This window comes from Leuciscus leuciscus (assembly GCF_965113295.1).
Source record: "Leuciscus leuciscus genome assembly, chromosome: 16".
Classification (NCBI taxonomy): Eukaryota; Metazoa; Chordata; class Actinopteri; order Cypriniformes; family Leuciscidae; genus Leuciscus; species Leuciscus leuciscus.
This window is the reverse complement of record NC_138740.1, coordinates 35,679,020-35,688,102: the sequence shown is the minus strand read 5'-3', so window position 1 is coordinate 35,688,102 and position 9,083 is coordinate 35,679,020. Positions and strand designations below refer to the sequence as shown.

The 9,083-nt window shown below is 37.5% G+C and overlaps 1 protein-coding gene across 1 annotated transcript in view; it reads left to right on the top strand.

Annotated features, from left to right (window-relative positions):
• The first annotated feature begins 446 nt into the window (after positions 1 to 446).
• The window catches only part of zbtb7c (zinc finger and BTB domain containing 7C), a 28,292-nt gene continuing 19,655 nt past the window's right edge, over positions 447 to 9,083 (top strand). Inside the window, exon 1 of the mRNA XM_082141645.1 lies at positions 447 to 645. The gene's annotated coding sequence lies outside the window, so the exon portion shown is untranslated. The remainder of the gene's footprint in view (positions 646 to 9,083) is intronic.

Genomic DNA, 9,083 nt, shown 5'->3' with positions numbered 1-9,083 from the left:
CTTTGCCTAATTGAACAATACACTCACAAAACATATTTCTCAATAGTAAAACTTCAAATATGCTCCTCTGACTTATAGGAAAATCCAATAAAATACATTAAATTGTTCACCTTGTGAATAGATGCATAACACTGTGTGTGTGTGAGTGTGTGTGTGTGTGTGTGTGCGTGCGTGTGTGTGTGTGTGTGTTAATGAGATTATCAGAATGTAAACATGTTGCTGAGTATGTTGGTATTAGTGCATAACACACTGACAGTGTCTGCAGGTACGCAGGGAGGGTTTGTGCTTGGTGTGTGTGTGTGTGTGTGTGTGTGTGTGTGTGTGAGGTGCATGTCAGGTGGACACGTGCGGCCGGCTGCCAACATACTTTTGGTTTGGAGGGAGGGCTGGGTGGGTGTGAACTTTTGTTTAGTGTCTCTCTCTCTCTCTCTCTCTCTCTCTGTCTCTCTTTCCCTCTCCCTGATACACGACACACCTTCTGTGCAAAACGCAACTCCTCTGCTTATCTCTCTCCCCCTGTCGCTCTCTCTCTCTCTCTCTCTCGTCTGTGTTCACTTTCACATGTTTGAATCGGAGGATAGCAGTCTGTTTCCTGACACGCAGAGACTTCTCTCCAAGAAGCAACTCCACCAGCAACACCTAAAGGTCAGCAACCACTACTTTCTGTCTCTCTGTCTTTCGCTCGAAGTTAGTTTCTCTCAGTGCCTGTCTAACTGCTCCATCACTGTCTGTGGTGAAATGTAAAGGGTTTGTGATGGCATTTTTTCAGCTCGTCTTGTGCATATGTCATGTAAAGTGTATTAGATTCTGCGGGACCCCCCCCCCACCCCCTCGTTCTCACCGCCTGTTTAATTAGAAAGTCTAATACAGTAAAATGAGATGACAGGGCAGGGACAGGGGTCTGATGCTATCTCAGCATCACTCAGTGTTGCCCTGCAAGAGATCTCCAGTTTAAGACTAATCAGGCTGTGACCAACATTATCCATTACGCCACGACAGCGACTAAACAAAAAATGCATGAGAACCAAATTAAAATATGGGGAAAGTTTACATAAGTCAGAAATTATCTGCACTTGAGCAAAAAAAAAAAAAATAAAAAAAAAAAAAATTAGACTTTCATTATATGTCACTTGAGAATAGCATATTGCAATCTCAAAAACGCAAGCTTTTTTGTAAGGGTCTCATTCTTCAAGTCAGTAATGTAACGTACATAAAAGCACTTAAGTAAAAAAAAAAAAAAAAAAAATCATGGTTCTGTTTTGTAAGGGTTTTATTATTGTGTATGTATTGGGAACAGTATAAACATTCATTGAAAAATTACTATGGTACATTCAACAAAGTCAATTATTATTTAAGATTTCTGAATGATTTTCAACATTTCAAATGTCAATGTCTTCCACTATTTCGAAAAATAAAAAGATTCTTTAAACGAAGACATTTTTTTTTTTAAATTGACGAAAATGAACGATTTTAAGTGAACATTCTAAATACATTTTTTTTGTTGAATTTGATGTATACATTTTTTTATAAATTTTTTGGGGACAAGATTGCTTTGTAAACACTGATGAGCATGTTTCCACTTTCTGCTGTGACTTTAAATCTGCGGAAACTTCACATACGATGAAACCGTGAGCAGCGCTGGCCGTGTCTGAGACGGAATACAGGAAACATCATTCATCTGCTCTCTTTGTGAACATAAGCCGAGACTCAATCAAGAATCTGGAGGATTAAATGCTGAAGTATTCAAACATGTAGATTCAGTGCACTCGGGTAAACTGTGTGAATACAGTATCCACACACACACACACAGAGAGAGAGAGCGAGAGAGAGAGAGAGAGAGAGAGAGAGAGGGGGAGCTTTGTTCGGTGTGGTCAGGGACACCGTATATCAGGTGAATGGGCAGATGACCGCCGGTCTCAATTATTCATTCATTTTAATTGTGGCTGTGACGGGTACCAGATTTCCTTTCAATGCCAAGCAGCCGCTTTCAGATCCATCACGGCATGTTCGAGCAGCCCTGATTAACCTGACATTAACAGGCCGTGATTACATAAAAACTCCTGCGGTGGGAGTCCAAACCTCAGCGAGCGAGAGAGAAGCAGCGGAGAGCAGCGTGAGGGAGTGGGGTTATGCCGGGATACGCACCACACCTTTGTCTGTCGAGTCACTAGGACAAGGTTTATCAAAGTTGAACCTGATCCGAAACAGTCTTTTGTTACACGGCAGATACTTTTACACTGGCGTGTTCTCAAACATTAGAGAGTGTGGTGCGCTCCACGCGGGAGGGTGTGGGAACGAGGTAACAAGAACAAAGATTGGGATCTCAGTGTGGTTCTAGATCACTGCTGGGAACAGATACAGAACAGATCCCACATACGCACACACAGAGAGAGATACAGACATACACACAAACACAGCTCAGAACAACACTGGGGTTTTAGAACATCAGTGGTGACAACTATCAAAAAGAAGCTACTAATTTAATATACATATATATATATATATATATATATATATATATATGTTAAATACATTAAAGGGGTGGTAAAACCATGTAGAATGCAACAACATGTAGAAGCAACAGGACGTTTCTGAATGGTTGGTTGATGAATTTATGTAGCTGATGTGGAGTTATCTTCTAATCATTGATTAGCATATTCTGTCTTGATAATCTATAAATCATGTTCCGGGGGCGGGGTTTATGTAAATTTTAGGGTTGGTGATGTCACTAACCCGGGAGGAATGTGGTGTAGTCTCTACCAGCCGTTTGTTGTAGTCCTTAAAAAGTGATTTCTTAAAAAGCAAATATCTCCCTTTGCTTTGAACTTTGAGCGCTGTAACTTTGCAGATGTGTAACAGCAACATTACACACTAACTAAAGTTAGAAAAGTGAAATCATAATCAACCACCCCTTTAAAATAGCTATAATATTCAAAATACACACCGAGTGTTGAGAATGTATACATTCAATGTAATCAATGTGTTCAAGTTTTTTTAAGAAGTCTCTTCTGCTCATCAAGGCTGCCTTTATTTGATTTGATTTGATCAAAAGTACAGTAAAACAGTAATATTATGAAATATTATTGCAAATGTGAATATATACATTAAAATGTGATTTATTCCTGTGATCAAAGCAGAATTTTCAGCACCATTACTCCAGTCTTCAGTGTCACATGATCCTTCAGAAATCATTCTAATATGATGATTTGCTGCTCAAGAAACATTTATGATTATTATGAATGTTGAAAATGAGTTGTGCCGCTTCATATGTTGGTCAAAACTGTGATCCTTTTTTTGGGGGGGGGGGGGGGGGGGGGATTCTTTGATGAATAGAATAGCATTATTTTGAAATAGATTATTTTACTGTCACTTTTGATCAGTTTAAATCATCCTTTCTGAATAAAAGTATTAATTTCTTTAAAAAAAACAAAAAACGTACTGACATCCGTTTTATGGTAATCAGTCAGTATGTCCAAACAATAACTTGTTTATATAATTTATAATTTTGAAGATGAATATGGTTTGACTGACTGTCTGGAATAGAGACTTGATGTTTAGTCACTGAACAAAACAGATATTGATGAGGGATTGTGATGTGAGCAGATATAAATATTGATTTACATATAGTGTTGCTCATGGCTGGTGCAAACGCATTACTTCTTGCTGGGTCCAAATTATTTTTATTTAATAATAAAATAATAAAAGAGTACTTTATACGATAATTCAGCTACTGAAAATAACATTTTGATTTGATAAAGAAGTGTTAAAGAGAGTAAAAATCAGTGTAAAAAGATGTGTGTGCATCATGACGCTAAATTAAATAATTTATCGTTGTCCCAGGCAACCGATGTCCCACATATATGTGCTAGTTTCATTTTTGCAAAAAAAAAAAGAAAAAAAAAGAGTGAAATTATTTAGTCAGATCTATTCACCAAATCTTTCAGTGCTAGTTTCATTATCACAAAATGAACCCCCTCCGGTTGAACCAAACCCCTCGCATCATCCTGTCAGGGTTTATTTTGTGATAATAACCAGCTGATCATTTCTTTTCATTTCGTTAAACAGTTGTGAGAGGAAATCTGTGGTTTGACGTTACTTAACGGAGACTCTTCTATGAATGTGTGTGTGTTTGTAAGCAGTGAATCAATCTAATAAAGAGTCAGTTTGTCCAGTTTAAGACCAAAAGAGAAAGTTAGGGGATTCACATCCGCACACACAACATGTCTGTTTCTGATGACACAGCCGCCCAACAGCACACTCAAACAGAGAGTGAAATAGTGCCTGTCTATATGTCATTCTCTTTCCTCTCTCTTCATCTTCAAAAAAAGCATTTGTGGTGATTTAGGTAACGCTTATCTGTCAAAGCGTGAGGACTGCCCTGACCTCACCTTTACACAGAGTGAGAGACATTTAAAACTTATTTTTCCTGCTGCATAAAACCGTTCTAATGAACGTGTTTTCTAAGGTCACGACTGAATCTTTTATGCTCTGAATAACCAGCTGTTAAACTGATTCATTCAAAAGTTAAACGGTTAACCCTGGGTATTTACAGCCATCCATTTAAGTACCTGATGCTGATGTCATAGCATGCTCATTTTAATAGCAACTGACCATGTCACATGGTCATGTAATTTCACTATCACTATGGTCACGGTGAGTGAGTTGAGCCACTATATATAAACTCTGAGCGCTGCGATGGCTGGGATTATATGATATATCTTTAAGAATTCAACAAGTGTTTTTCTTTAGAAGCTCCTACACATCACAAGGACACATGACTAATCGCCCATAACAAACAGGAAATTAACCATAATATAGGTCAAAGTCTCCAGAAAGAAGAAAAGGTTTTAATGCGTCTACAGTGACTCTCTACATCTAGAAACCAAACGGATTAATCCAAACATGATCAGCCCTTTAGGATCATAATCTGATCTAGGTAAGACATTCTACAATAATTACTGTTTAACAAGACTTTACAATAACATAATCAGACTTATAGTAGACTTAAAATAACAATATTTTACTGTTCTATCACTATATCATATTATAATTATATTTTATTGTAACTGTACCAAACCTGATTAGACATTACTATAATCTGTTCAATTTCTAGACTATACTATAACCAAACCTGATCAGACTATACTATAATAATCTGTTTTAACATCTAGACTAATCAAAAACTAGACTGTACTATAAGCAAATTTTATTAGACTTGCTAAAACTTAACTTTACTATTCTATCATTAGACTAAGCTAGAGCTATTCTTTGATCTAACCAAACCAGATTAGACTATAATGACTATATCTAGACTAATTAATAGCTAGACTATTCTATAACCAAACTTTTTATTAGACTAACTATAACTAAACTTTACCGTTCTACCATTAGACTATACTTAAGCAAACCTGATTAGACCTGACTACACTATACTGTTCAGTACCCTGTAACCAGACTTTACTATGCTATACCATACTAAACGTAGCTTTTGTATAACTAGACTATACTTCATTATTCTATACTTTATCATACTAAACTTTAATAGACTTTACATACTACAACTATTCTGTTCTATAGCTAGACTAGACTACAACTAAACTTAACGATACTGCATTTTCAAGTGTATTCTGTTCTCCAGCTATACTACTTCCTGTACTGTAACATAGTTTAGTTTCTTTCAGCTGACATGTCTTTCTTCTCGTTTAAGCCCGATCTGTTAGATTTCAGCATTAGGCCGTGTGTGTTTGACTGATTTCCTCTGGTCTTCTATGAAAAGTGAGTGTGATGTGAGAGCAGCTGATTGAGGAACATCTAAACTCCTGTAGGTGTTTCCTGTGTGAGAAGAGTCACTGTAACCAGTGGCAACTCCCAGACTGTCTCCTCTCTCTCTCTCTGTTGCTCTGGGTAAATTACAGAAGCCCAAACACACACACACACACACACACGCTTGAAATGATCACACACACACACACAGACACAAAGTATTATTGAGGGCAACGCACCACAACACACCGTTACGTAGAGAGACCAAGCTCAGTTAACCACACACACACACACAGAGAGAGAGAGAGGGAAAGGGGGCCGTTTTGTAATGTTGCTGTAAGATTTTGGTTTTGAAACTGGGTCCACCCACTGGTGTGAGAAAAGAGGAGAGGCACAGAGGAGGGGTGTATGGAGAGAAAGACAGCGATAGAAATGAGTGTGTGGGCTATCACTCACTCACTCACTCACTCACTCACTCACTCACTCAGTTTAAAATAAGGACACATTGATCCACCCACCCTAAGCACACACACACACACACACACACACACTGGAGCAGATACCTCAGCAGAAGAGTTAGGCATCACAGCGGGCCGCTCTTGGGCCTGATGGACTGACAGTCGGGTTGTATTGTGTGACCGCAGGAAGATTGAGGAATTATCTCAGTGTTTGGAAGCTGCTTGTTATAGTATTGTGGATATTGTTTGATTTAAACAGGTTTCCAATCGCCGATATGTATTACAGAGCAGTGCGGCCGATATCCTGCAAATACACAATGAAAAACAACACATTTTACACAACATTTACTCCAAAATAGAAGGAAATGTTTACCATATATTGCCAAAGATGAAGTCTTGGCCTGGCAGGTCGTGCCGGGCGATGCCGGGCGATCCAAATTAATTCCAGCTTGGGTCATCTCCCGATACGGTTAACACAAATTAAAGAAAATCTAATTTCAAACTGTCACTGTACAAACTTTATTCATACATTTATAAATGATCAAATATATAAAAAAATTAAATTAATGTGTTTATTATTAACAATATACAAATTAAAATATGTAAAATATTTTAATTTTAAAAATGTAAATATTATTCATAAACATTTATAATTTAAAAAAAGTTTTATATATATATATATACACACACACATACACACACACGCATATACATACACACACAAATATATTTATAAAATAATAAAAAAAAGTTACAAAATTATATATTGATTTTGGAACAAACTTTAAGGGGGAGATCTATTACCAAAACCATTAATATTGTTTGTCCTGATAATTGTCTTGTTGTGCAGGGGTTGAACCACTTTTTGAACCAGATTTTTTTAAAGTCGATATTTATGTGATGAAAGTCGATGTCGACTAGTCACTGATGATGTCATTGATGAGCACATAAGCCTGAACCTCGAGCTGAGACTCGAACACGGGTTGCCTTGTGCTCAGCTCTGGCATATTGACACAGCGCTCCTACATAACGGCTTATTCTTATCAGTTCTTTTGTCTTTGGGTCGTTATATTTCTCACAGATTTCTGCTCGTTCTAAATCAGATACAGATCAAGTTACATTACATTTATATGATTGCATTGCGTGAGAATTAATTCTACCTGGAAGCGTCTCTCTACTAATAGGGAAGCTCTGGGTTTTAGTTACTAAGAAATATATGCTAGAACTTTTCAGATTCTAAGCTATTTTATCACAGAACAGAGTTTACACTGTGTTTCTGCAGTACTGAATGATTCTGTGTGTGTGCGATCTTCATGTGATCTGTGAGCTACTGTCTGTATGCGTGTGCGTTACAATGCAGCAGTGCATTAGTTTAGAACGGCGATTCACTTGCGTGTACAATAAGCTGAGTAAAACATGAATTCACACGATCAATTTTGAGCATCCAGATGGTTTAATGAAACACATCTTGTGGAGCGCTCTCTGAGTATGCATTTATTAGTCATTTTAAAGGAAACGGAGTGTAAAAGTTGACTTTAACCTGTTGCGCCCTCTATAGGCTATGATCAACAACTAGTCGATGTCAAGCTTAAAGCGTCATGGCAGAGCATTAAAGTCGACTTGTCTGTTCAACCCCTAATATATATATATATATAAAGTATAAATATAAAACAAATAGTAAATGATAATGTATGTGATTTTATTACCAAATCAAATAATATGTCAAATTAAGCAATATTATTTGTCTGGTTAATTGTTCTGTTAAATATATTAATTGTTCTGTTAATTGTTAATAAAAAAACATTTATATGTTTATATATCGGTCCATCACTACATATAACATGCTGAATATCCAGTGCCATTATACATGTAGATTTCAATGAACTGTGTGCATGAGAGCATGCGTGTGATATGCGCTTGCATTTTTTAGCATGAAGCGACATATGTGCATACAGTTAGTTTGTGACTGATCACTATGAAAGCTTGCATCTTGTGTGTGTGTCTATGTGTGTGTGTGAGCGCGCTTTGACAGACATCTGTCTCCTGTGCCCTGCAGCCTGGTTGCTTTTAATTAGGTAGAGCCAGAGGGCCTGAGGGCAGACAGGGGCTAGTCATAATCACTCTCACACACACACACACACACACACACACACACACACACACACACGGGCCAGCCTCCCCCTCACAATCCTCCACAAAAATGTCCTTTCAGAAGGAGCATCTCAAAAACACAAAAACACACACCCTCACACACTCCATCTGTCGCAAACACGTGTGAGATCTGTGTTTTACATGCATGATTAGTTTGATTAACGACATATTAGGGGATGTACATTACACTACATTTGAGCTTGAGCGCTGGAGTATCTGACGTCAAGTATGTCGCAATGACCGTATTCACATATGAACACCAGCACAATGCCGTAATCACCAACAGGATACTCTGGTTTTCCTTTAAGCCGCAACTTTCTGGGTTGAAGGTGTGTCAACTACAAAATAATTGCTAAAGTTAATTGGTTTCAGTCATAATCATTTGTAATTCCTGCAGCTTAAACAGTAGAGCGTCGTGTTAGCAATGCCTACGAATGCATGAACTAATCAAACTGACACCTTCAATACAGTAGCAAACAGCGTCTGCTAAATGTAAATGTTTAAAGTACAATTTAGCTTGTATGCATTTCGATAGGCTTGCACAACAAAACTATATTTCCCATCATGCTCCACTAAAGCAATTAATGCTTGAATCATTATCATATATGTAGTTCACACTCACACACACACAGACTGACAAGCCTGACCAAGACAAAAACACAGATAAAAACTTTCTTATCAGCAGCATTTCCAAAAATGATCACTGTTTCT